Below are 26,069 nucleotides of genomic sequence, written 5' to 3' on the forward strand. Positions count from 1 at the left end.
CTTTCGATCTGAAAATGTTTTACCTCGCCTTGGAACATGCATACTAGTCTTGGAACTTGTGCCAAGGTATTGCGGTTCAATCTGAGCTGTAGATCTTCATGTTGACTTTTCATTGCCTTAGATTCATTAACAAACTTCTTCCACGGCTTACCAATCATTTAATCCGCTCTAGCTCATTAGCTTCCTTCATTAAATACCGTATGTAAACATTTAATGCATTCTGTTATAACTCAGTTACAACTCGGTAACAACTCAGTGAATACTAAACTTCACTCAGTAGACATTCCGCCTTCATTAACCGATAGCAATAACCTTAGGGTTTACCGACTAGGTTCTTTGGTGATAACATAGTATAGTATTAACCTTTACAATTTACAACATATGTATGATGTTAAAACAATCTAAAACATCATGATCTCATCATTGTCTAACTCAGTAGTAGTTGCCCATTGAATACCTTATTCATGCCCTTATTCATCATATTCTTTCTTGTGTCTTTTACCGACATCTTTATAATCTTCATATCATACTTCTCAAGATATGGCAACATCATACTGAATTAGAAAATCAATTTCTTGACATCAATGACAAAATAATAATATCAAGACAGTAAAACATTTTTAATCAATTATATCCATAATCATCAACAACCTTCTCAATATCCTTATGAAATGCCAACAATCTCCCCCTTTGGCATTGATGGCAAAACCAATTGATTTGACCTTAATAGATTCAGATTGCTATGATTCTGAAATGCTGAAATGCTCTCCCCAATACATTAGACTTCTCATTTCTGTCTTCTTTCCAATCTGTAGTCTACAAAGTTTGTTCCTAGTCTTCTCCCCTGATAGGTCTTCTCTTAGTTGTCTCTTATTTATAGTAGTCTTCTCCCCCTTTGACAACAATGCCAAAAAGTAAAGAACTAAAATATAATTTCTTTCTGTAAGAAGTGATTTCCTGTTGTTGTGTATCAACTGAGTCTCGGTCAGAGCATTTGTCTTCAATTCCTGTTCCCTGTCATATTTCTTGTATTAATTCTAGTACACTTTTAGAAAACATCCTAAAGTGTATAACTCAGCATCAACTCCCAAAATATATTCATTAGTCATCGGATTGATGCTTTCACTGAACTCAGTCAGTGAGTAGAAGATAGGGGTAGGACCCCTAACTAACTTCTGAGATATTCAAAAGTGTCCTTTGGTAGTGGCTTGGTGAAGATATCTGCTATTTGTTCCTTTGTGCTAACATATTCCAATACCACTTTCTTCTCTTGAGCTTCTTCTCTAAGATAATGATATTTGATAGATATGTGCTTTATCTTAGAGTGCATAATAGGATTCTTTGAAATATTAATGGCACTAGTATTGTCACAGAATATAGTCACTGGCTTGGTAACTTTTTCATTTATACCTTCCAACAGTTGTTTGATCCATGCAATGTTGGTACAATTCAATGCTGCAGCAACATATTCAGCTTCTGATGTTGACTGTGAAACACATCCTTGTTTCTTGTTAAGCCAACTCACTCGTGTTTCTCCTAAAAAGAAAACTCCTCCACTTGTGCTTTTCCTGTCATCAATGTTGCCTGCCCAATCAGCATCAGTATAAAATTTTAAATCAAAATCATGTCCTTTCTGATATACTAAGCCATAATCCTCTGTGCCTTTCAAGTATCTAAAAATTCTTTTGATTGTTGTCATGTGTGTTTCCTTAGGATCTGCAAAGAATCTTGCAACTATACCTACTACATGTGCTATATCTGGTCTACTGTGAACAACATATTGTAGTTTTCCAATCATGGATCGGTAGAGTGTCTCATCAATAGATGCAGATTCATCATTCTTTGATAATTTGTAGTTGGTAGTTATAGGAGTACTTACTGGTTTTGAATCATCCATTCCAAATTTCTTCAAGATTTCCTTTATGTACTTGGATTGAGCAATGAAAATCTTATTTTTCATTTGCAGTATCTGTAAACCTATAAAATACTTTATCTCACCTATTAATGACATCTCAAATTCTTTTCTCATTTCATTTCCAAAGTTCTTGCATAAAGAGTCATTTACACAAAATATAATATCATCAACAAATATGGCTGAGATCAGTATTCCATTTTCATCATTCTTCATGTACATGTTGTTGTTCTCACTTGTCCTTATAAAACTAATCTTAATCAAATAAGAGTGCAATCTTTCATACCATGCTCTTTGTGCTTGTTTCAAACCATATAAAGCTTTGTTCAATTTACATACTTGATCTTTATTATTGTCTTCAACAAATCCTTCAGGTTGTTCAATGAAAACTTCTTCTTCTAATATTCCATTCAGAAACGCAGATTTGACATCCATTTGATATATCTTGAAGTTCTTGAAAGCAGCATAGGCCAACAATGTTCTAACTCCTTCAAGTCTAGCAACAGGTGCAAAATTTTCACCATAATCAATTCTTTCTTCATGAGCATAACTTTTGCAAACTAGTCTTGCCTTGTTTCGAATGACCTCTCCTTTTTCATTTAGCTTGTTTCTAAAAATCCACTTTGTACCGATTACGTTTTTGTCCTTCGGTCTTGGGATTAGTGTCCATGTGTCATTCTTCTTGATTTGATCAATCTCTTCTGTCATAACATTTACTCAATCTTCACTATTAAATGCCTCTTTCACTATTCTTGGTTCAAATTCAGATATCAAACATGTGTTCTGTCTCAATTTGTTCCTTGTCATCAGTGGATCATCCTTATCTCCTATAATCTAACTTGGTGCATGGTGTCTTCTGACATACTTGGCTAATACAGGCTCGATAGACTCTATATGATCTTCTTCATCACTCAGTAACTGGATATCTTCTTCATTTTCTTCAACACTTATCTCGGTAGGACTTCTCGGTTGCACATAGACAAATTCATCATAGTCTTCTAGTTCTTTGGAATTTCCTTCATCATTTCTTTTTGCAAATTCATCAATTTTCACATTTGCACTTTCTACTATTTTGTTAGATGATTTGATCAGACATTTAAATGCTTTTATTCTAGAAGAGTAACCTAGAAATATTCCTTCTTCACTTTTCTGATCAAACTTACCATTTCTATCATCTTTATGAACATAGCATCTACTTCCAAAGATTTTAAAATAACTAACATTAGGTTTCTTATCATACCAGATTTCATATGGTGTCTTCAAAGTACCTTTCTTTTTAACTCAGTTCAAGGTGTAAATAGTTGTGCTTATTGCTTCTCTCCAAAATGTTTGTGGCACCTTCTTTTCAATCATCAGTGTTCTAGCACAATCCACAATAGATCCGTTTCTTCTTTCAGCTATTCCATTCTGCTGTGGAGTTCTTGGTGTAGAGACTTGTCTTTTAATACCATGATCATTGCAAAATAAGTTGAACTCATCAGATGTGAACTCTCCTCCTCTATCTGATCTAAGACATTTCAATTGTCTTCCTGTTTCATTTTCAACTCTTGCCTTGTACCATTTCAAAATTTGAAAAGCTTCTGATTTTTCTTTTAAAAACATTACTGACATCATCCTTGAATAGTCATCCACAAATAATATGAAATACTTATCACCATAATAACTTTGAACTTTCATAGGACCGCAAAGATCAGTGTGCACTAGATCTAAAATTCCCTTAGAAGTGTAGGACTTACTTGTAAAGCTTGATCTTGTCATATTACCCATCTGGCATCCTCGGCACCTAGCATTCTCAGGTTTTACAAGACTCGATAGACCTCTTACTCTGTGCTTCTTACTTATTTTGATCAGATTATCAAAATTTACATGACAAAACCTTTTATGCCATAACCAAGTATCATCTAACTTTGCATGAAAACACTTATTCCGAGTTGAGTCAAGGTGAAATGTGTTACCTTTTGTTTGTGTCCCGGTAGTAGCTAACTTTCCATTTTTGTAATGAACTTTGACAATTCCCTTTTGAAATTCTATTCAATAACCTATGTTGTTTAGCTATGCTACACTCAACAAATTGTATTTCAAACCTTCAACCCAATAAACATCATTGCATCTTGCATTATCAAGAAGTGTTATAGATCCTTTACCTCTTACCGGACATGGTACATCATTACCAAATCTAACATAGCCTCTATCATAATCTTCTAATATAACAAACTTGTGTTTATCTCCTGTCATATGATGTGAGCATCCACTATCTATAATCCAAGAATCATTAGTGTTTATGTGAGATATTAGGGCTTTTTCTTCATACCTTTCTTCATCTAAGCCATCCTTGATAGCCACATAAACTACTTCCTCTGTATCAATCTGATCTGTTTTATCATCGTTAGATTCCTCATCAACTATTAGGCATGTCTTTCTATCTCTTCTTCTGAAGTCTTGGTGTCCTCTGTAATGATTATCTTTCTGTCTATCATCTCGGTAATCTCTTCTTTCAATAAAATCTTTGTCAGGATAGTTAGAAGCCATATGTCCTATCTTATCACAATTGAAACATTTCAAAGGTAGTTTTCCTTTATACTTACCTTTGTCTCTCGGTAGCCTTTTGGCTAATAGTGCTTCAAAATCTTCTTGCTTTCTGATTTCTTCATACAGTTTGTGTACTTCTTCCATGTTCTTCTGAAATATTTCACTTGCTCCACTATGATCTCCTTCAGAGTACTTATATTTTCTTTCATTGTAATCATTAGATTCATCAAGATGAAAAGAACTAAATGCAGATTCAACTTTATTTACCGAAGATCCATTGTTATCAAAATTACTTAACTCAAATGCATGTAGCTTACCAATAGTAGCATCTAAAGAAACTGGCATATTAGGTACAAGCCTCAAATCATTGATTGCAGAGACTTGGATTGCATAAGCTAGTAGAAGGATTCTCAACAACTTACTTGTTATATCCTTTTCTTCAATAGTTCCACCTGCTCCTTTGATTTGATTGACAATCTCCTTTAGTCTTGTACTGTACTGAGTTATGTTCTCACCTTCATTCATCCTCATAGATTCAAGTTGTCCTCTCAGACTATCTACTTTTGCTCTTTGAACATGTTCATCTCCTCCATATACTAATATGAGCTTATCCCACATTGCCTTTGCATCATTGCAGCCTTCTAGATCATTAAACTCTGAATCGGTTAATGCAGATGTTATTTCAATCATTGCTTGAATATGTTCTTGCTTTGCCCTTATCTCTTCCATAGTCAGTGGATAGGTGCTCGGTGCAACAAAATCATTCTCCAGATAGTATATAGCATATTCTCCAACTCCTGATAGATGTAGCTTCATCCTTTTCTGCCATGTAGAGAAACTTGACTTGTTCAGCTTTGGTGCATCCCTCTTATACATCTTTGGATCTTTAACTCAAGTGCCTTTAAAATTTCCTTCCTAAGTCCAAATCTCTGATACTTAATATAAGTACAGATCCAATAGCCAACAAGATGAGAGGGGGGGGTGAATCATACAAACTTAATCATCCATAAAAACATCAGATTCAACCTAGGTAACATATATATCAATAATATAACCAAAACTGTTAAACATGCAAACTCAAAAGCATATGAACAATATAAACCTCATAACACCAAATTTAATGTGGAAACCCAAATAGGGAAAAACCACCGTGGGATTTCAGAACCACTAAGAAATATACTCTTCTAGAGTATGCTTGGTTAAAAGAAAATCATGTTAAAGATTACAAACACATTGCTAGATTTGACTCGGTTAAGGGATTTCCCTCAGATCTGTTAGGATCTTCACTTTGTTAGAAGTGACCTTGTTAAAGGATTTCAAACACTCAATCAGAATGTCACCTTGCTAGATGGTTTACATATAAGACTGTTAAGTCTACTCGGTTAAGAGATTTTCTGTCATTTTCACAAAATAACAGTAATCAAATTTATCTGCAACTTCACATCTAAAATTCTAAATCAGATTCTTATTTGTTCAATACAATCTAGACATAGAACTAATCTTGTCTATCTGTTGGGCTTCTATACTCTGTTATTCAAATAGGTCTTCAAGCTTCTGCGCTTGGTAATCACTATGTAGCATCCCTGTGCATACACTTGCCTGCATACATTGTTTATCAACACTTTCCTATTTATAAACAATTATGTAGCCACTTAATCTCCTTGATCACATTTCCCATGATCAATCATAGTCATCAGATCTTCAATCTTGTCCAGGTTCAATGCATCTTTCGATTTGAAATTGTTTTACCCCACCTTGGAACTTGCATACTAGTCTTGGAACTTGTGCCAGGGTATTGCAGTTCAATCTGAGGTATAGATCTTCATGTTGAATTTTCATTGCCTTAGATTTGTTAACAAACTTCTTCCACGGCTTACCAATCATTTAATCTGCTCCAGCTCATCAGCTTCCTTCATTAAATACCGCATGTAAACATTTAATGCATTCTATTATAGCTCGGTTACAACTCGATAACAACTCGATGAATACTAAACTTCAATTGGTAGACATTCCGCCTTCATTAACCAATAGCAATAACCTTAGGGTTTACCGACTAGGTTCCTTAGGGTTTACCGACTAGGTTCTTTGGTTGATAACATAGTATAGTATTAACCTTTACAATTTACAACATATGTATGATGTTAAAACAATCTAAAACATCATGATCTCATCATTGTCTGACTTGGTAGTAGTTGCCCATTGAATACCTTATTCATCCCCTTATTCATCATATTCTTTCCTGTGTCTTTTACTAACATCTTTATAATCTTCATATCATAATTCTCAAGATATGACAACATCATACTGAATTAGAAAATCAATTTCTTGACATCAATGACAAAATAATAATATCAAGATAGTAAAACATCTTTAATCAGTTATATCCATAATCATCAACAACCTTCTCAATATCCTTATGAAATGCCAACAATCTTTGTTATAATGCAATATTGCCAACACCAAGTGCATAGCTTCATCCTATACTCTAATCTCAAGTTATAATCAGTTCTTTGTCACTTTTGCACTACATAGTTCAATCAATTCCTTTCCATTTCAAATAGGAAGAGGGGGATTATCTTATCATTCTTATTTCACTCAGAATTCTATCTTCTTCTTTGAAGGTTGAATCTAGTGAATTCTCCTCTCCTCTTCCAATGTAATTGGGTGAAAAGTGTTTGAAGGGAAATCCCTAGTGAAACTGTCATCTCTCCTTGGAGGGAAAGGGTAGTTTTTATCTTGATCTCTCATTCACACATTGACCACATTACAAGGACATCGTCGAGAACCCTAGAAAATGCACCAACTGAATCATAAATCTTCACAATTTGGGGGTACTTCTTGAAAACTGGGCGTGGACAATCCTTAATATCCACCACAATAGGGGTAAACACATCTATTGGAGTGAGAGAAAATCCAAAAGCCATTGCACTTTTAGTAAAATAGCTTGAAAATAGAGAAAATACCTCGCAACCTATGCCAAGGAAAACCAAAAAAAATTTGCTTAGAAATCACTGGAAATCGCTTGAAAAATCTCTTAATCACCTTTGATCACCTTAGACTTGCTTTGGTTCATTCTAAATGCAATGTGATAAAAAATGAAGCAATTTTTCATTTTATTTTGCAAAACCCTAATTTCTCATTGTCATTAATGCATGTTGGCATATCATACTGGATCCTTGATCCATTAATTCAGTGTCAGTGAACCTTCAAATTCACTTCGCTAAAGTTTGAAATAGGCTTTCAGACCACTACTGGGGGTATTTCAAGATCTATCAATAATTTCCCTCCCTCTAAGGCTAATACCTTAGTTATCGGATGAGTTTCCTGTCGATAAAGGTACATTCAACTCTGTTGGTTGAGTAACCGGTGTATTTTCCTCTGTCGATTGATCTTCATATTTTCTAATCCATTTCCTCTTATTCTCCTTCTAGATATCATCAACATTTTTCTTTCCCTACTCATCATTTCCTACCGGATTGTTCTTGCTTCTATAAAATTTAGCAATGTGTCATATTTTGTTGCATGCATAGCAAGTGACATTGTTCTTCTAAATTGCCTTGTTGTATCCTTGATCATTTCTTGACTTGCATTGATTATCCATATGTCCAAACTTTCCACATGCATGACATCTCACATTCATTCTACAATCAGTTGTCCTATGATCATACTTTTTACAATTGGAACACTGACCGGGTACTGAATTATTATTCTAATTTGCTCTATTTCTGCGTTGACTTGCTCTATGACCAAACTTATTACAAACAAAGCATCTACCATTAAATTTATATGCATTGGGTTGCCTTACCAGTGACTTCTGATTCTGTTTGATAGGTGGATTCTCCTTATTGTTCTTATTATCTATTGCTTCATCTTCATTTGCAGTACCAGATCTTTCTCCATGCTCAAATCTAAGACCTATAGTGTCTCCCTTGCACCTTTGATCCTTCAATAATTCATCAAGCTTTGCAGAAACGGCCTTAAACTTATCTTTATAATCATTTGCAGTATCTAGATCTCCTCTTAGGACTGTCATCATTCTTTCCAACTCTTGCTCATTGTTTTGAGATTGTACCAATTCAGTTTTCAACATATCATTCTCATGTTCCAACCTAATGCATTCTTCAGATATATCTTTTAGAGATTTAGCAAGATTTTCTTCATTCTTCTTCCAGTATTCAATCTCCTTGGACATCCTCATGGTTAGGGCTTGCATTTCACTCTTCATGACACCATTCTCCTAACTCAGTTTTTGACATAATTCCTTAAGGGAATTCTTCTCTTCATCATCATGATTTTGTAAAAGTTCCTTCCTTTTGGCTTGGGTAGATGAAAACCTTTCTTGCAAGGTAAGAATGAATTCATTTGTAGAGTTTAACTCATCTTGCAACTTCAAATTCTTCATCCTTTAAGCATCATAGTCTTCAAGTGCTGCTTCAAGTTCCTTCTCTATACTCATCTCCATGGATTCTGGATTTAGGATCTTCCTTCGGTTGTTAAACTTATTCCAAGGCACCTGGCTCTGATAGTAATTGTTTTAATCCAAGAAGACTGAGAGGGGGGGTGAATCAGTATTCTACCGGTGTAATAAATTTTAACCTTTTTAACAAAATAACTCAGTAACTTGTATGCATAAAAGAAAGTAACAACAAGTAATAGAAATGCAACCACAAGAATCAACACCATAACACAGAGATTTATATGTGGAAAACCTCAAAGAGGAAAAACCACGGTGGGATTGGTGACCCACAATATCTATCCACTGGCCAAATGAACAAATATTACAAGAGGGGCCTACACATGCAAGAAGGCACACTGCCTAGAGCACACTGCTCATCACAAAAGGAGCCTCACTAGGTACAGATCTAAAATACTAAATTACAAACAAAAATTTGAACTTGGAGTATGCATCTGATATGCTAGATGAGTTCTAGTTTAAGAACTATTTGTATTGGTAACTTAGTTCTCTTCCCAATCATCTTGACAAATAACCAAGACCAACTACAAATATTTACATTCGCATTTTGTCAATCAAGATCTCACTCACATATCATCACATATCCTATCGCATCTATGTGTTTAAAATGACCTAACCGAACTAACTTATATACCCTTTTACATACATAAACATAAATGCCTTATGTCGACTTACAATTATATTTACAAAGGTGATTACATGTCAGCCTAGACAAAAATATAAACATTAATCTATGTGACCATTGTCGCTACCATGTTACGTTTGTTAGATCAAACTCCTATGTCAGCCTCTATGTACCAGTCCCAAGTTTTCCAGTTTACATGCCTATTGGTTTCTTGAATGCTGGTGATATGAATGACAATTCCTTGATTATGGGATCTCCCATGAAGTGTGTTACCATCAATTACAACACTTAGAACCTGGATGGGTGTCAATTGCCAATAGAGAGGACCTTTCTCTGATACCAATTGTTAGAATGTTCTGATACCGGTAGAAAACTGAGAGGGGGGGTGAATCAGTTTTCCACAAGTTTAACAGTTAAAGAAAATTATAGCCTTTTATCGAAGCAAGATAAGAATAGGACAATGAAAGATAAAACATGAAATCATAGTACACACAACACTAATATTTTTTACGTGGAAAACTCGGTAAAGGGAAAAACCACGGTGGGAAATTCTACCCACAATCAGATAATTCTTTTGCAGTAGTATGTGAAATAATTACAATGGGGATTTCACTTTCAATTAGGCCAACCACCTAGAGCTCACTTCTCATCACAAAAAGAAGTCTCACTGACTTACATAAACATCATACTACAATCCGGAGAAAATGAATTGTGAAAGTAGCATCATCTAATACTTGATATAGTTCTGATTAAGTACTGATGTCTGCCCTGCAACACCAAATCCTTCACAACCTTCGTTGAATGATCTAACCTTGTTCACACATAAACCTTTCTCTGATAATGCAAACATAACCATACCATACCAAATTACATGAATAAGACACCTATAAATACAAATCATAAACCTTGATAACAAGGTCGGCTAAACCCTAAACCCATAAACCTATAATTACAAAAATTACATCACACGACACCACCGAACCAATATTATGATTTACATTACATAGCATGGACCTAATTCAAATTCCCAAATAATTATATTCATCAAAAATCATGTTAAGACCAATCTCCAACATGTTTCACCAACCCATAGAAACCCTCAATGAAATAACACAAAATAATCAACCGGATCCAAATAGGACCACCAAATCATCACGCTGGCCAATGAGAAGCCACCAAACAATTAGGACATGATAAAGAAAACCTTCAACATGTTAGGAACCAGTACAGTAAGGCGGACCAAAATCACTAACCAAATCATCAAATATCGCCAACCGATAAAGCTAACTGATACCAAGAATATCAACCAGGAACATAAACAATATGTTCTAGAGCACCATGTCATGATCCAATTGAATATGACAAGCATGTAACCATCTTGAATAACCATCCAAAACTAAATCCAAGGATCTGATCATACTAGATCAGAATTAGCCAAAACCAAGTCCAACTGGGACTAGGAACCAACCGAGATAGAAACAATCATCCGGGAAAGAACCATATCCAACTGAGATACAGTGTTGACATCAATGACAACACATAGTCACTATTGCCAACAGATCTTCCACCCTAGATCTCCTCAAGTCATTAAGCTTTTACTGGAGGATCTGGCTTTGATACCAAATGTTAGCATCATCTAAGAAGGAAGACTGAGAATTGGGGGTGAATCAGTTTTCACCGGAATATAAAATTTAATCACAAAACATAGATCTAATAAACTATGATAATAAGAAAGATAAGAAAATTGTAAGCACAACACACAACACTAAGATTTTGATGTGGAAAACCCGGTTAAGGAAAAAACCATGGTGGGAACCTACCCATTGTAAGATGATGATCTATAGTAGTATGTGAAAATATTACAATAGGGAATGCGCATGCATTCAGGAACACTACCTAGAGCTCATTGCTCAAATATAATGGACCGAAAGGCTACAACCCTCAAGGAATTCTCACTAACTTACAACAATATTCGAATTAAAATTTTGAAAGAAGTGAACTGAAAGAATAGCATCTTCGAATGCCTGATTATAGTTCTAATTAAGCACAAATGTCTTCTGTGAAACACCAATCTCTCCTTAATCACATCAAAGGATGAATCACTTGTTCGCACATAAACCTCTCTCTAATAATGCAGACAAAACTGTTAAGCCTATAAGGATTAGGTTAATACTGAGAGGGGGTGAATCAGTATTAACACCAACTATAACTTTAAACCCAAAATCAAACGTATATCAGATCTGGAACCATTTAACAAATATCCCAACTTCTTTAATCAGATCTAACAACCTCTTGATCAGATTTTCTTAACACATTAATACAATCATTTACCACAACTATCAATACTTTCATCACTTAAGCAATCATATCAATTTGATCATATACCAACTTATCAACCTTGTCAATCAGATCAAATACTTTCTCTAACAACTTCTTATCAGTACCGGTAACCTTTGATAAACTTCTGATAAAACATCATAACCGGTGTCTCAGAAATAATGCATGAAATGAAACATAAACAAGAACATGACATGAAAAACATTCCACACATGAACACCATACATTTTTGACGTGGAAACCCAAATGGGAAAAATCATCATGGGAGTTGGTACCCACAAGAATTTGTACTCTTTTGAAGTATGCCATGTTAGGAGCTTAGCCCTATTGGGAGCTTGCAATACACCCTGTTAGGAGAAGACCTTGTTAGGAGTCACCTGGTTAAGGGGTTTGCCTAGCAACCCGGTTAGGATATTGATGATCTATTAGGATCAACCTCGTGAGAGGATTTAACACTCTTTTGAGAGTTGCCCTGTTAGGGGACTTAAATGTCTAAGGCTTGTTAGGACCTACCCAATTAAGGGATTTAACCTACTGCAACTGTTAGGGAGCAATAGTAAGTAAATGATCTATTACTTGCACTTCTCTGCTTGCTTGATCAAATCCAATTATGCATAACACTCTGCAACTCTCAAGAAGATCTCACACTTTACTTGGATGACTCAACACATTCTCTAAGACCATCGACATCATAAACATCAACTGTGACATCCTAAATAGACATCTTAACTAGGTCAGTCATGAAACCCTAATTATATCATGAATTTATAATTCAAATCATAAGAGATCATCTCAAATCAATATATAGATCATTACAATAAATTACAATGCAATATCAACCACTGGTTGATCGTAACCCATCACGAAAATCCAATCTATACCAAAGTCAAAACCTTAAAACACTCCACTAAGCATTTTGCAGATTCCCAAGAAATTATTCCTTAATTTATGCCAAAACAGAATTTAAATCATTCACACGGGTTGTTCTAAGTTACCAACTTCATCTAGACTCATTGTTGATTACCGTCATAACAAAAATTGTTACCGGTTTGATGATATCTTCACCGGTCCTTAAACCCTACTAAAACCTTAGCAAAACTTCAACAGAAAATTGAAACACACCTTCTGGTAATCATCACAAGTTCCAGTTCTGGTCAGATACATCTTTCCATGATACAAACTTACCATCCAAACCACAAATCACCAAACATCACCGATCATCGAATCCAACCAGAACATCATTACTTTACCGGTTAAAGTCCTATTTCACAAACTTTAATTCACTGTCGGTAAACCCTGTCTTCTGGTAAACCAAATCACTTAGATGACAAAAAAAAACATCAGGAACATCAGTTGACATCAGTTACCATCATTAAAAATTCAAATAACTGATCATGTCATCTAATCATAGAATCTCAATCTCTTCATCACAAATAGATTTCTATCCTTTACCAGTGTAGTCATCAATGTTCAACTACATCACCTCATCTGAATTAGTTATGCCAAATGCCAACAATAACCTCAACACCTAAATTACATGATAATATCACCTATATACATAACCTCAACACCTAAATTGCATGACAATATCACCTATATATACAAATCATCAACCTTGATAACAAGGTTGGCTAAACCCTCAACCCTCAATTACAAAATTACATCACACGATACAAGGATCGACCACCGGACCAATATAATAATTTACATAGCATAACATGGTCCTAAAACAATTCCCAAACACTCAACTCCACCGAAAATAATCCCAAGATCGACTGCAAAAAGCTACACCACCAAGAAAACTGCATAACATGAAAATCATCACCGATTGATAGAGACCACTTATCAAATCTTCATCGGACAACATTTGAAAGCTCAAGAACACAACCAATCAGAAACTATCACAAAGAAAGATAACTTGTAGAGAACCAAATCATGATCCATTTGAAATTAAGATACAGAAGCATCCCAAGCAATATCCGAAAAACTCAGCACAAGATCTTATCACACTGGAATATACCAAAGGAAATACCGAATTCTGCAAAGCAGTGATTAGCAAACAAAAACAACAAACTAGATCATAAGATCTTCCCAATATGCAATCATCAGAGCAATACATAATAATATGTTGACATCAATGATAACAACATATCCTAGTAGTAGCAATGGCCAACAATATCCAGCATAAACTTTGTCCTTTGCGACAATGGTTTGTACAAGAAAAGTTTAGATGGTAATTTCCTACGTTGTGTTGATAAGGAACAAGTTAGATTACTTGAAGCATTTCATGGTCTATCTTTTGGAGGGAATTTCTCCACCCCTATTATAGCACACAAATTTTTTTGTATAAAATACTACTAGCCAACCCTGTTTAAGGATGCATATAGCTAGGTCTGCAAATGTGAGCAATCTCAACAGTTTGTTGGTAAGCCTAAGCTGGTTGTTTTACCTCTCAAGCCAATAGTAATTGAGGAGCCTTTTTAGCAGTGGGGGCTTGATTTTGTTGGACCAGTGAATCCCTCATCTAGCATAGGACATATGTATATACTCATTGTGACTAATTACTTCACCAAATGGGTGGAGGCAATTCCCACTAAGCAAGCCACTTCAGAGGTAGTTTGTTGATTCTTGAAAGAGAACATTGTTTCAAGGTTTGGTGTCCTCATAAAATAGTTACTGATAATGCTTCTTTCTTTTCATCTTATGAGATCATTGAATTTTGTTTTGATCATGGTATTACCCTTTCACATTAATCTGACTATTATCCGCAAGGAAATGGCCAAGCTAAATCAAGTAACAAGAACTTGGTTACCATTATCAGGAAGCATGTTGATGAGAAACAAAGGACTTAGCACAAATCTCTTTTTGATGCACTTTGGGTAGATTGTATCACACCCAAGAGGGCAATCGGCATGTCTCCTTTCCAACTTTTGTATTCAATGAATGCCAAAATTCCTATCACATTGGAACTTCCAGCTTTGAAGCATGCCAAGGCTATTGAAGATGAGACCTACCAAAGTTCGCTTGATAAGTGGATCATGTTTCTTTCTCAGTTGGAAGAAGCAAGGGCTAAGGTGGTAGATCATATTTTTGCTCATCAAAGTTAGGTGAAGGTGTTATTTGACAAGAAGGCAACATCTCATGATTTCATTGTAGGTGATCAATTCTTGCTTTTGGACAAGAGGAGAGAACCAAAAGGGATGCACGAGAAATTTCATTCCCTATGGATAGGTCCCTTCACCATTCACCAAGTTTGTGGGGAGCATATTTATTTGCTTGCATATGCTGATGGAACTCTGTTCTCACTTCCTCATAGTGGAGAACATCTCAAGATTTTCACTCAATGAGGAGTTGTATAAATTTTATGTAAATATGTAAATTTTTGTATATATGTCTTTTTGCTTCGTCTTTTGTCGCCTGACTCTATAGCCCAATGGATACAGGCACTTGGAGTTCTGCATTCTACTACCTTCAATTGGTGAAGGTTATTCCCCAGTTGGAGCCATCTTTTGTCATCGATTTCAATAGGACTAAATTCGTGAGATAACCCTACGAAACTTGTCTATTTCGTATCTCACCTAAGTTCGGCCAACCTACCTTGTAAGTCATGTCATTTTTCACATCTTAGTTATGAATCCTTTCTTTTTCTAGAGTTATCTTTTATTTTCTCTTTTTCATGCAGGTCCGGTTTTAAAACCCGAACTACATGTTTGAGTCCTTTGTCTTGCACATCAGGTTTTAAAACCCAAAGTGCAAGTTCCTTACTTTTATCTAGTAGATCGGGTTTTAAAACCCGGCCTACTAGTTGGTCAAAGATGCATGTTGGACTTTTAAGTCTAATGTGTGAATTACATTTTTGTTAACGCATGTCAGAGTTTAAACTCCAACCTGTGGGTTTTTTTTCCTACAAGTCGAGTTTTAAATCTTGACCTGCATAGCACACCATGTGACCTAGAGTGCATTTAATGCATTGTCAACTTAACTTATAAATTTGTTTTTAATGCCTTAATTAACATTTTAAATGCTTTTTTGGCATTTCTAAGTTGTGTAGGCGGATTTTGATCAAAGAGGCGCATTTGACTTCATGATTTTTTACTTTTGGCTTGTGTTTTCTTCGATTTCTTGTCAAAACCAGGTATTTATGCATTGTATTTTATTTTTTATATATTCTAGGGTTTAATTAATATGATGTCTTTTTGTTTCATCTTTTAGATCCCTCCCTATTCCTTGTTTGGCCTTGAGTGGCTATGTTTTTCCCTTTAAAAATGTTGGGCTTTACAACCCAACATAAAGGTTTTATCCTTCCTTAATTGCATGACGAACTTCAAAGTCCGAAATGTGATTTATCCTTCCCAAGGGCATGTCGGGTTTTATATAGTGATGTGCTTGAGTTCTTTCATTGTCACACATGTCAGATTTAAAATCCAACATGCGTGTCCTTTGTGCAGGTCGGGTTTTTTAACCCCAACCTACAAGCTATTTTGCCCCTCTAGCATATCGGGATTTAAAACCAGATATGTTGGTCTTTTCTGGCTAAAAGATTAGGTCAGGTTTTAAACCCCGACAGGCGGGTTCATGTCTTTTCCTTTCAGCATGTCAGGTTTTAAAACCTGACATGTTTATAATTATGCATTTGTAGGTCGGATTTTAAAACCTGACCTACAAATGGAGAATTACAAACATGTCAGGTTTTAAAACCTGACATGCATATTTTCCTATCCTTTGAGATGTAGGTTGGGTTTTAAAACCTGACCTGCTAGTTTGCTATACCCTTTGTGCATGTTGGGTTTTAAAACCCAACATGCCAATCGAATTACCCCAAGGAGGCATGTCGGGTTTTAAAACCCGACATGCTAGTTGTTTTTCCCTACTGCAGATTGGGTTTTAAAACCCGACTTGTTGTTTTTCCTACTTTTTCTTCCAAGTCAGTTTTTGGTCTTCTGAATATAGTTCTAATTTGTAAAGACGTAACTTTTATGATGTTGACTCTTCATGCACATTTCTCTGGTGTTAAAATGTAGTCTATTGGAAAATGTTTGAACCCTCTCCCAGTAAATCAATAGGGAAAAAAATGATGTACAAGTACGATAAGTACTTGAATATGTTCCCAGAGAGCTTCGTCAAGTCTAATATCAAGTAGATCTGAGACACTGAAATAGGACATGTCTATATGAAGGAATTTTTGAAATAGGTTGAGAAGGCTCCCTCAAGGATGACCCATCTCATAGTGAGTGAGCTACACAAATATGCTTCCTTTCCAGTGGCAACGCATGATCCCGATTTTGTACTAGCAGTAGCAGAAAACTTTGATCCTAACACAAGACAAATCAAAGATGTAGACAGAAATGTCATCATCCGTCTAGACAATGAGTACTTCAATAGTGTTTTCAAAGGTTCCTATAACAAGGAAGTTGTGGACATTACGCCTACTAGTGCATAAAAGTATTATGAGGAGAATGAGGACAAGTGTAAGAAAACAATCAATAATGTCTTCTTGCAAAATGCTCAAAACTCTACAACATCTTGATGGCCAAATTTCTTTCATCGAAGTGATTTCAATGAGGAATATAGTGACATGGTCACCTTTTTGTCATGAGTGAAGGGGCTTCCAGATTCTCATTATTTTCAGACATGGATGTGGTGGTACATGAATATCATCAAAAAAGGGAATGATAGGATAGACTAGGGTGAGCAAATCAGTGATGTGATTTGCGAACAACTAAAGGAAGTATGAACTACCTTGAAATTCTACCAAGGAACCTCCCCTTGATGAGAGGAGAGACTTTGTCTCAACATAGATGTGTGCAAAAAATATATTTTTTCATTGGTACGTTGGTGACAAAATATTCACCCAACACACATATGTATCAAATTTTTGGTACCACATCCTAGGACTCTGTTTTGAGGCCATATAAATATTTCTTCAATTTACATGCCAAATTACTTTTACCTTTCACCATGTAGTTCCTGGTTGTGTCATATAAATATCCTCCTGCAAATCACCATGAAGGAAAGTAGTTTTCAAATCCATTTTCTCAACCTCTAAGTCATAAGTAGTAGCAATAGAAAGCAAAAAACTAATGGATGACCTTTTTGTAAGAGGATAAAATATCTCACCATAATCAACACGCTCAACTTGAAAGTAGCCTTTTGCAACCAACCTTTCTTTATACTTCTCAATGCCTCCATTTAAACCAATCTTTTTCTTAAACACCCATTTTCAACCAATAGGATTTTGTCCTTCATGCAATGGTAAAAGATCCCATGTATCATTCTTTTTCAAAGTTGTCATTTCTTCTTCCATAGCAATGTTCTAATGCTTCTTCTATAGATCTAGATTCATCCACATTAGTATTCAAAGAAAAAATACATCTCCAATCATTAGGTGGATACCTTTTAGGTGGTTGTTTATGTCTTGTAGACCTTTGAACAAGCTGATTTAGAGGTTCTTCCTCTTCTTCTGAAGATTCAAGGATAGATGAGCTCTCCTCAACTTCTTGCCTATCTAGTGGTTTTGATTCAACTCTTTTAGGAATAGAAGGGAATTGAATCACATCTTCCTTCTTATGTTGTTTTGGTTGTAATGTAACAGAAGGAGACTTAATTTCTCTAAAAATAACACTTCTACTATGAATTACCCTTTGTGCAAAAGGGTCCCAAAGCTTGTATCCTTTCACACCATAACTGTAACTGATGAAGATACATTTTATAGCCTTGTTCTCTAACTTTGTTTTCTTCTCCTTTATCACATGTGCATATGCGTCACAAACAAAAATTGAAAGATGTCTCAATGAAAGCTTGTAACCTAACCATGCTTCCATAGGCATTTTATCAACAAGAGTTGATGTAAGAACCATGTTAATCAGGTAGCAAGTAGTGGCAACAGCTTCAACCCAAAACTTTTATTTTAGAATAGCACCACACAACATACTCCTATCCTTCTCCATCAATGTCCTATTCCTTCTTTCTGCAACTCTATTCCGTTGTGGAGAATATAGAGTTGTCTTATGTCTATTAATCCCACAATCTTTATAGAATCTATCAAAATCATTAGAACAAAATTCACCGCCATTATCAGTCCTCAAATATTTAATTTTCTTTCCAATCTACAATTCAACCATTGCTAAATAAATTATTTAAATCGAGTAAAAACTTCAAATTTACTTTTTTTAAAGTATACCCATGTCCTATTAAAATCATCAATAAATAAAACATAATATGTGGATTTTCCAATGGAAGGAATATCTACAAGACCAAACACATCAGAATGAATAAGATCCAAAACACCACAAGATTTATGAGAACTCAAGTAAAATTGAATGCGGTTTTGTTTTCCATAAATGCAATGCTCACAGAAATCATAGTCAAGATTGCAATCATTCAAACCTTCAACAAAGTTTTTATTTTTAAGGTCCTTAGACCCTTTTCTCTAATGTGGCCAAGTCTTTGGTGCCATAACATAGTCTTCTTTGCAACTAACTTTTCTTCAGAATAAAGAGAACCCTTAGGTACCCAAAATCCATGTCCATCCACTGAAGCTAAAACCCTCAAATATTCCAAAGAAGTATCCACAGATTTACTTTTTATAGAAGTGTTATTACACTCAATAGTGTATGCCTCTAGCTTATACAAAGTGTTAAACTTGACAGCTCTAGCATTCACCATAGCACCCTTAATCATCATACATCTTGCATCATAAAAGACTACATGCACACCTACATCTATTAGTTTCTCACGGATAATAAATTTTATTTTAATCCAGGGATATGCAGCGTATTGTTAATCATTTTTATTCTACCATTAGGAAACCTTTCCTATCTTTACCACGAACAACAATATCTAAATGTGAATCATCATACCTTACCTCCTTAAAATTATTCATATTCAGGAAACCATTCTCTATCAAAAGTCATATGAAAAGATGCACCTGAGTCAATTAAGCATGCATCATTACCTGCATGAGTAGCCAAAGTTGCAATGAATGCATCATCATCTTCCTTCTTGAACTCGGAATTAGAATCAAACTTCTTATTTTCCTTCTTTTTTGCAGTCCTTATGGATGTGACTTGAATTACCATAATTCTAGCAAATGACTTTGGACTTTCTAGGAGATTTTGATCTCCCTCTGGACTTGAATTTATTATGCTTCTCATTCTTCTTACCTTTTTCTTTAGGTCTTCCACGAGCAATTAGGTATTCTTTCAAACTGATGGATAGCTTCCTCTGTATCTCTTCACCAAGAAGGACACCCACCACATCTTCAAGATTCAAAACAACAAAAGTACTACTGATAGCCATAACAAGAGAATCCCATGAATTAGGCAAAGAACAAAGTAAGATCCATCATTTCTCCTCTTTGTCCATATTAACACTAACAGATACCAATTGAGCCACCAACATATTAAATGCATTTAGGTGGTTTGTAATTCATAAACCCTCTTCCATTCTCAATGAATACAAATTCTTCCTCAAGAAAATATGATTCAATAAATATTTCACTTGATACATTTCACCAAGTTTAGTCCATAGCTTCTTTGCAGAGTTCTATGCATGGACATAAATGATCATAAAAGAGTCTACCAAGAAAAATCTTATTAGACCCTTGGCTTTACAGCCCATAACATCATATTGAGCAGCCATAGTAGGATCTGAGGATCTTGAGACATTCGCATCAATAGCATCCCACAAATCTTGATCTATTAGCAAATTTTCCATATTCAGCTTCCACCTCTCAAATTTGTTTCCACTAAATTTCTCCACCTCTATTCTCCTTCACAAACTTTCCATCTAAAAATTATTGCAACAAGATCAAAAAGTATCTTCTGCAAAATCTCCCACTCAAATCTAAAATAGTTCAAAAAACCCAACAACCCAGAACTGAAACCAAAGACGATCAGGCTTTGATACCGCTTGTAAGGAAGTTAAGTAGTGGAACAACTTCTTACACTAACCTTGAGAGGAGGGTAATGCAAAAAAATTTACAAATCATTACAACAATTATAGAAACTTAATAGAAATAAACATAATATCATGCATACCACAACACAGCAACAAAGTGATTTATGTGGGGAGAACCCTTTCGGGAGAAAAACCCCACACTCCAAAAGCAGCTCAATATATTATTTAGCAATAAATAATAGATTACAATATACCTATAGATAAATCTCTTCACAGGATTACCACTAATCAGAGACTCAGGGGTAACTCAATAGCCATAAGACTCTGACTCACAACCTCTATCTCACGCACCTCATATTTAAGAGATACAATATAAGAAATTGTCAAACGTATTACAAAACCATGGGCTAAAACCACCCAATAAAGTAGAGTCAATCTTATCTCCATTCTAGATTCCCTATGACATGTCAAAACACACATCAACACGTGTTTCTCCATTTTATAGCTCATTTATGTGTGTGATGCATTTTATATTTCCTATTTTAGGAGTCCAAACTTTCGGAGGCCATAACTTGAGAACCAGGTGTCCAATTGATGAAGCGTTTGATGTGCTAGAAAGCTCATGAAGTTCTCTATCACCTCTAACCTATTACAATAGTTACACCCACTTTTCAAGATGTTTTGGAGGGTATAAAATCCTAAATTTAAACCTTTCATCATACCCTTCGAAAATAGAAACTCTAATATTTTCAAAACTAATTGTGATCTTGCAACAAAAGTTTGTTGAAATGCTTATCTAGCCAATCTGAAGCTTTGGGGAGAATTTCGCACCATTTTCTACTCAAAAAAAAACTTACTATAAATAGTAACCTCATGTAAATTCAAGGTTGAGACACCATTTTCCCAAAAGTAACCAAGGGTTGTGATCATTTGATTAAAGAGACTTATTTGGATATTAAATGAAGGATAATTGAATGCGGACTTAATTTGTAGGAACAAGGATAAGTGAGAGGCATAAGAAGGTTGTTCACAAGTACACAAGTGCTTCTATGTTGGAGGAAAAGAGGAGAATGGAAGTGAATGTATTATAATCACATTTTATTCTTGATAATGCATACTCTGCCTCTCTTCTTGGTGGATTTTTTTCCCACAAGGGTTTCTCTGTGTAAATACTATGTGATGTGGTGTTCTTATGTTGTTGATTTGTGCCTTATTGTTGCCATATTATGGTGGTGTTATTCTTTACTATTTTTTGTTATAAGTTCAAATAAGATAGGTTTATCAAGCATGATATGTAGGTTATTTTTTAGCATCATTAAAAAGAAAGATAAGACTCACTTGGCCAAGCCAATCAACAAACATACTAATCTTTTTGTCAATGTCAATGTTGATTGTTTGTGTTATTATAATGATGTATGGATCCAAAAATGAAGTACCCCATATAAGACAAATCCATCTAGTTTCAATCATATTAAACCATGTATAAGACAGATGATAGTTGATAGGGATTGATGTTGATGTTTGATTGGACTATTTGATCAATTAGGTTGTAGGCCAAGTTGATAGTTTGTTTGTTATTATGTGATTTATTAAGCTCTCTTTTTTTTGTGTTGGCTTGTTAGTGTTTATTAAAATATTTATCTTTGGAAAGGACAATTTATTGTGGATGGATAATGATGATAGTTTTGGGGTTTTTTATTTTTTTACTTTTTTTAAGGTTTTTCAATGTTATTTGGTTTTTTAGATTTTCTAGGGTTTCTTGATGTTTTGGGGATTTTTAGGACATTTTTTGAATGTTTTTAGATTTTTTGAAATATTTGAATGTTTATGGAATTTTTTTGAGACTTTTTGCAATGTTTTTAGATTTTTTTAGGACTTCTTATCAATTTTTATGGAAATTTTCAAGACTTTTTTGCAAACTTTTGGATTATTTTTTAGGATATTTTGCAAATTTTTTAGATTTTTGGATTACAAGAAAGATGAGTATATTTTCACTCAATGTCTAGCGAGGAAAATACATTATGAATGGATGAAGGAACTGGCAGGATGGAAATGGGTAGGGGAAAAATGGAGGTATCTTATTATGGAATCCGAGTTGAGTTGGTTTCTAAGGATTATCTCGCGATGGGATAACATATTTATTCAAGCTAAGAAACTAGATATGGAAATATAAGGTGATGGCATGGTGTATTAAATGACATGTGGTCCACAAGAATGGGGCATGTCGAGAGGTTTTTAAAATATGTTTTGCATTTTATCTTCTTATTTTTCATCAAGATCAACGGATGGAAAAGAGAATATGGCTGTAGATAGGAAATGGATATGATAAGAATGTTGGCATTTTTTATGTTTATGATGTGATTGTCATTGATGGACACACACTTGCATTGAGATTTTTTTTATATGTATGAGCCTAAGCTCAACCGGAATATGTTGCAACCGGTATGTTGTATTATAGTCGTTAGACTATTGGTGTTTTGCAGAATGTGTTTATCGGTCTGAAGCAGCATGTCAACCCCAAGCGGTTTGTGGATCCCAAGTGGTATGAGGGATCAAAGTAGCATAACACATTTTTTCTAGTCTTCATTTTTGTCAAACCGACAACCCGCATTTTGTATGAACCAGTAATACTCTGTGATGAGTTACCAACCGACATTTTGTGATGAGTTACCATCCACCAATTGTTTGATAGTGTCAACACTTTAACGGTGCTTTTTGTGTCGTGTTACCAAGAATGTCCAGGTTCATTGAACCTAGGGAATTGGATTGTAATCCTATTGGACCGACATGAAATCATATTCCTTTATAAGGACATCATGTCTAGGGTTTTAGGTTGTTATTGTTGTTGTTCGTGAAGTTGATATTGTTGCTAGGGTTTAAGGTGGTTGAGGAGTCAGAGAGAGTATCAATGTGTAGAAGACTCAAGTAATGCTAGAATGCATTAGAAATGAGCTATCAAGGATCTAATCAAGCAATCTGTGCTATTTGCTAGCTCACTCACTTGTTGATTACTCACATCTTTGACAAGTCTGTAGCCCTTAACCGGGTAGGCCCAAAAGCCTTTCGTAAATCCTCTAACAAGGTGGTTCACATCTGTGGATCTAAAATCCTCTAGCAAGGTAGTCTTTAATCGGACTTATCTCCTAACAGAGATTGAGATTCCTAACAGGATCTGTTTTGGTAAAGAACATTGTAAGACCTTAACCGGTTTGACCTTAACTGGTTTGGTTCCTATACTGCAAATAGTTACTTGTGAGTTCCATCTCACCATGGTTTTTCCCATTTGGGTTTCCACGTAAAAATCTCTTGTGTTATGGTGTTTGTGCTTTTGTGGGTGAATGCATTATTTGCTATTTGGTTTGTATGTGTGTTAACCGGTTTGTCTGCTAAACTATTTTACCAGTTTACTGTTAGTCTTGCAAAGTGTTTAAGTGCAAAGATTTTTGGCATACTAATTCAGCCCCCCTCTTAGTATTCATCAATTGGTATCAGAGCTTATCTTTCTATAAGTTTAACCACTTGGAAAGAGATATGGGGGAATACACATTGAGGGAACTTACTCATCGGCTCACTCAGTCTGAGCAAGCCTATGATGATCTTATGGTCAAATACAAGGCATCTCAAGCAAAAAGGAGAGAACATGCAGAAAAGTTGATGGAGCTATCTGAAAATAGTTCCTCTGATGAAGAAAACATGGAAGCCCTAATTCAAGAAGTAGAAAAGTTGTATGAATCCAATTCCAAACTGAGAAAAGAATTGGAAGGACTAACCATTCGAATGTGTCAAGATCTTGAGAACCGGAGGAAAGCTGAAGATCTGGTCAAAGACAAAGATCATGAAAACTCCAAGCTAAAGCAAGAGATCAGTGCCCTAACTGCTCAACTCCATGCGAGCAAAGCAGAAAAGGAAGACATGCAAGGAGAACTGAACATTGCCATCTCTAAGAATGAAAACCTGATGTAAACAAATGCTGCTATTTCCAAAGAACTCTCTGAGTCAAAGGCAATACTTGCTAAGTTCAACAAGAGTACTATCAAGCTAGAGAAAAAGCTTGAATCTGCCAAACCAGCAAATAATACCAATGGACTTGGTTATTTCGGTCATGAGGAAGGTGAGACCTCTGGTAAAAATGCTGGAACATCAAAGAGTCATCCGGCATCAAAGGATAAAGGTAAGCAAAAGTTTAAACATGTTTACTTTAACTGTCTTAAAGAAGGACATACTGCCAATGTGTGTAGGAGTAAGGCTTACAATAATTTTCCCTATTTTCTAAATGATAAGCCTAGATCCTATAAATTCAATGGTAATTGTTATGCATGCAACAAGTTTGGGCATAGAGCATCTGAATGCACATCTGTTATGAATAACACTGGAAGATATCCTCAGAGGATCCAAGGAGTTGGTCCTGAACCTTTTATGAACCAGAATCACAACCGGTTTAATGCCTTCAATCATCAGCCAAGAAGCGGTGGCTATCAAGCGACAACCGAATGGAGAGCAAACTATTGGATTTGTCATGGCCATGGTCACACTGCTACAACATGCAGAAGAAAGAATGGAAACATGAACAATGGACCCTGGAGAGCACCTGGATTGGTCTGCTATCACTGCAACAAACCGGGTCACATTGTCAGATTCTGTAGATCAAGAAAGAGTATATCAGATGATATACCGGTCACCCCGGAAGGAAAGATTGATGTTGACATTGTTCAAGAAGATATGAACAAGACCTAGAAGAAGAAACCAGCGGTGTTACTAGAGGAACCGATTTCTATACCTAGTGTGGAAATCACGAAACCGGCAAACTAAGCTTCAGAAAAGCTTAGGGGGAGCAAACGGCAAAATTTTTCAAACCCCCGGTTTACACTAGTAAAAGACCTTAACCGGTATGTGATACCTGTCAATAGGAGGAATACCGGAAATGGTAAAAGGTAAATTAGGGTTTATGCCCTAATGGTGGAGCATTAATTGTGGTAGGTGAGGAATATGTTTAAAAGGATTTTTCAAATCATTTCTCACTATTAGTTTTCGAAGCGAAGGAGGTTTTCGAGTGCAGAGCGACGACAAAGTGATTTGTGCTATGATTCTGAGAATTTAAGGAGCCTTGAAGGAGATTCAAATTCAAATTCAAATTGCAAACGGTCAATTGAAGAATGCAAAGCGGTGATTTTGCAACTGACGGAGTGTGAGGCGGAGAAGAATCTGAAAGCCCTCAATTCATGATTTTTGAAAGGTATTTTTTGAGTTTTCAGTTTCTATCATGGCTTCTGCATCCCATACTAGCTCTAGTACAT

The sequence above is a fragment of the Cryptomeria japonica genome, chromosome 2 (assembly GCF_030272615.1).
Source record: "Cryptomeria japonica chromosome 2, Sugi_1.0, whole genome shotgun sequence".
NCBI lineage: Eukaryota > Viridiplantae > Streptophyta > Pinopsida > Cupressales > Cupressaceae > Cryptomeria > Cryptomeria japonica.